Genomic DNA, 4,576 nt, shown 5'->3' with positions numbered 1-4,576 from the left:
CTCTCTCTCTCTCTCTCTCTCTCTCTCTCTCTCTCTCGGAAAAATGTGAATGAGGTTCTCCACTACTAAAAAGCAGTCAAGTTTCCCACATTTGGGGGAATCGCAGGGGTTTGCACATTCAAAGTGGAAGCTCGAATCCTAATCTTCAGGCCTTCATGGCATTCCGGGGCTAACACTGGATGGAGCAGGATCCAACCTCAACAGTGCCACCTTGTGCCAGTGAGGAGTCATAGCAGCAAGGGACTCTCTCGGATGCCACTCGCTCCACCTGAAGGAGAAAAAGTCCAACCAAGCGAAAAGACTATGAATTATGGGAAATTTAGAAATGGGAAGGGAGGATCCTCAAAATAAATATATACTAGCCAGCAGCCACTTAACTGAAAAACATTAAGTGAGGTAAGCCGAGCACATAAAGGCAAATCCTTGATGATCGCACACGCTTGATCAAAAGCAACTGAACTCACAGAAGCTGAGTAGAATGATGGCTACCAGAGTAGGGCTGGGGGCAGAGCAGGGGGGCAGAGCAGAGGCGGGGCAGAGGGAGGTGGAGGGGCAGAGGAGGGGGGCAGAGCGGAGGCGGGGCAGAGGGAGGTGGAGGGGCAGAGCAGGGCATGGGGAGCTGTGGGGAAATGAAAATCAAAGGTTATGGAGCTTTAAGCGTCATACGAAGGTTAAGTGTCAAGATTTCTTTAGAAGGTTATAAAGGATAAGCATCTAAATTTTTCCCCCTTTGAGATCTATTACGGCTAATAAATGCTGTATATTTCCACAGATCAAAGAAGAATAAGTCCCAAATGTTCTCATCCCTAAACATTTGAGTTGATATATAGGCTAATAGCTTGATTTAATCATTCTATGTTATATCAAAAAAATTATAAATTCACTTTGTACTTTACAAGATATTTAGCTATAATTTGAGGGGTTCTTTTTTCATTTCTCTTTTGTGTATGTGTGTTCATGTGTGCACAGGTTCTGGGGGTGATGCAAGGAATGTCTATCTCACGCTATACCCTGCTCCTAGGGTCCCAACAGCAAATCAAGATACTATCCCACCAAAGCTCATTCTTCAGAACTTTCAGAACCAGGCTTTCTTCAGAATAATGGGTGAGAGGTTAAGTTAGGAGCACCTTAAAGCAGCCACCCTGGAAGCCTTATACACCCAGCATGCATGAGACACCTTAACTGTTTTTTTTTTAAGATTTATTTATTATGTTTACAGTACAGTTCTGCTTGCATGCCAGAAGAGGGTACCAGACTCCGTTACAGATGGTTGTGAGCCACCATGTGGTTGCTGGGAATTGAACTCAGGATCTCCTGAAAAGCAGACAGCGTTCTTAACCACTGAGCCATCTCCCCAGCCCGACACCTTAACTGTTATGAAATATAATGCATCAGCAGCAGGATAAGGAGTTACCTGGCAGGCCCACACCGAGGTGTCCCCTGAGAAATCATGCCATGTGACAGACCTGGCATAAGGGAGGTTTATTTGAGAAGGGAGGGGAGTGGGAACCTGGAGAAGGAGTAGAGGCAGACAGAGCCATGAGGGCAGAGAAAGCAGGGACAGAGAAGGACGGAAAGAAAGAGAGGCCAGCTGAGAACATGTGAAAACAGAGAGAGAAAAGAGAATCAGAAGTGGGTAGGAGGTTGGGGCTCAGGTAGTCCTTTTTGTACATGGCTGCGGCCACACCTGGCTAGTACAGAGCAAGCAATGGCAAGCAATGCATTGCTAGGTCCCTATTGCTAGATTCTTATTGCTATGTCCCTAGGAGGAGCCCAGAGGATTTGTATGCTAGCAGGTATGGCTGTGTAAATGGAGCTCTGTTCCTAATCCTTCCTCAACTATATCCTCTAACCAGTGGTTCCCAATCTTCCTAAAGATGCAACCCTTTAATACAGTTCCTCATGTTGTGGTGAACTTCAGCCATAAAATTATTTTTGTTGCCAGGCTTTGGTGGCACACGCCTTTAATCCCAGCACTTGGGAGGCAGAGGCAGCCAGATTTCTGAGTTCAAGGCCAACCTGGTCTACGGAGTGAGTTCCAGGACAGCCAGGGCTACACAGAGAAACCCTGTCTTGAAAAAAAAAAATTATTTTTGTCACTACTCTATAGCTGTAATTTTGCTACTGTTATGAATCATAATGTAAACATCTGATATACAGGATATTGGGGCATACAAACCCTGTGAAAAGATCATTTGACCCCCAGGTTGAAAACCACTACCCCAGCCCTTCCGGGAGACCACAAATCCACGTGGAATTAGGATAGACTTGCAAACAACTGGTTGGAGAGGGTAGCTGAATACTCAGGTGAAGGTCTCAAGTCCTGTCCCTCCTTCCAAGAGGAACAGAACAGCTAATAGTCAACAAGCCCAGCTGTGATTTAGGGGCTTTATGCACTGTGTATTCAGATGCTGATTGCTGTTCCCAGAGATCTGGTTGCAGTCTAGACATTAACATTGTCATGGTATTTGGAGCATCTCCTGTCTCAATGATGTGTAAAAATTCTTTTCCATTACCTTTGACTGGTTAATAAAGAGCTGATTCAGTGTAAAGATGGGCAGAAGGGAATAGGAGGAGACTTCCAACCCCAGTCGGGGGAGGGGGCAAGCAAAAAGAGAGAAGCAGAGAAGAAGAGAGGAAGAGGAGGAGCAGGGTCAGGAGGATTTGCCAGGAGTCACCACGAGGACACACATGGAACACAGGAGCCATGACAAGACCCAGATTGCAGGTAAAGGACCACGTGGCTGGGAAGTAGGCAGCCATAGAGGGTTAGAATGGATGAGTATCTGCCCAGTATACTGCCTGCAGCTTGTTAATAGTTTTATCAGGTTCCTGTGTCATTTATTCGGGAGCTAAAACAGGCTAGAGCAGGCGTAGAAATGCCCTGTTGTTACTTGAGGGCAAAGGGGTGAAGAAAAGCCCACAGACTAACATCTATACTGTGGTGAACCTTGGAGCAGGCCCAGAAGAGCTCCTCAGGATGATGGCAGTTTGGCTCAGAGGGTAGTCCTGTACAAGAACATCTATGGGCAGGCCAGATGAAAACTTTGGATGTTATCCACCTCTGTATGTGTGTGTGTGTGTGTGTGTGTGTGTGTCTGAGTCTGTCTGTCTGTGTCTGTGTGATATGTGCATATGCTCCTCCATGAATGGCATCCACATGTGTGTGTGTGTGTGTGTGTGTCTGTGTATGTGTGTGTGTGCACATACGGAGGCCAGAGGACAGCCTAGGATGTCAACATCAGGAAAGCCATTCACTTCCTATGAAACAGGTTTTCTCACTGGCCTCGAACTCATCAATTAGGCTACATTGGATTGTGTATGATTGATCATGAGCCCCAGGGATCCTCTTGACTTTACCTCCAGGCAAAGGGATTACAGTGAGTGTCCTATATGTAGCTTTTTTTTTTTTTTATGTGGGTGCTGGGGATTGAACGTAAATTATCAAGCTTGCAAGGCAAGTGCTTTACCAACTAATACATCCCTTAGCTGGCCCTGGCAGCATATGCCTTTAATCTTGGCACTAGGGAGGCAGTGAGGCAGGAGGATCTCTATGAGTGCAAAGCCAGCCTGTTCTACATAGTGTGGCCCTGTCTTGAAGACAAACAAACCAAGAGAACTGTCTTAAAGACTTCAAAAAATTCTTTTTCACATACTTTGCACTCTCCACATATATACACAAGATTTCTGTGGCAAGGCTTATTTTAACAGCTTTAGACAAGATACCCATGGCAGCAGCTCCTCCAAAGAGCTGAGGATAATTTCTGCCTCTCCAATCCAAAACCAGTGGATTTTTGTATCCAAGCTGTTTATGGAAATTTCCCTTTTAGTAATAAAAGCCCTCCTTTCCGGTTCCTCTCCAAGTGTACCTGAGGCTTACAGAGAATGTATCTTGGTTTATGATTCTTTTTTTTTTAATTCCCTCATATATTTTTACACTTTGGAAATTTTTTTTTCACCCTTTGTTTTCAGCTGTGATGCTGTCCCTGGGCAGCCCTGGAACACAGCGCTTAAGTGACTTAAGGTATGATCCCGCCCTTCCCACAGTTTGACTATATGTATAGATGTCTCTAAGCCTCACAACAGCCAGACTCATATAGCCTAGGCTCAGATTCTCTATGTATCCAAGAATGGCCTTGAACTATAGACCTTTCTGTCTCTTCCTGAATGCTGGAATACAGATGTGCCTCACCATGCTAGGTTTATTTCGAGCTAGGGGATGGTGCATTTGTGAGAGTTAGGCACGCACTGTCCACTGAACTACATACATCGTCTGGTCCCAGAATCCATAATATTACTGACCATCTCGTGAATAACAATAGGAGCCTCAAAGGAGAGCTCACACCATGAAGGCAGGCTCAGGAACCAATTGTCTGGGTTCAAGTTCAACTCTTATCAGAGCCAACTGTAAGCTTCTTTTTCCTTATCTACGAAATGGGACAGCACTACTTCACAGGTCTGCCACGGTTAAAGGAATCTGGCTTTTCCTGCGTAAGATAGAAAAGGTCGTAGATTCTTATTTTATCCTCAACCTAGCGTCCTCTCCTCTCACTCGGCGCGCGGGGGGGGGGGGGGG

The sequence above is a fragment of the Grammomys surdaster genome, unplaced genomic scaffold (genome assembly GCF_004785775.1).
Source record: "Grammomys surdaster isolate TR1022 unplaced genomic scaffold, NIH_TR_1.0 102317, whole genome shotgun sequence".
Lineage (NCBI taxonomy): Eukaryota > Metazoa > Chordata > Mammalia > Rodentia > Muridae > Grammomys > Grammomys surdaster.
This window is presented reverse-complemented; position numbering follows the sequence as displayed.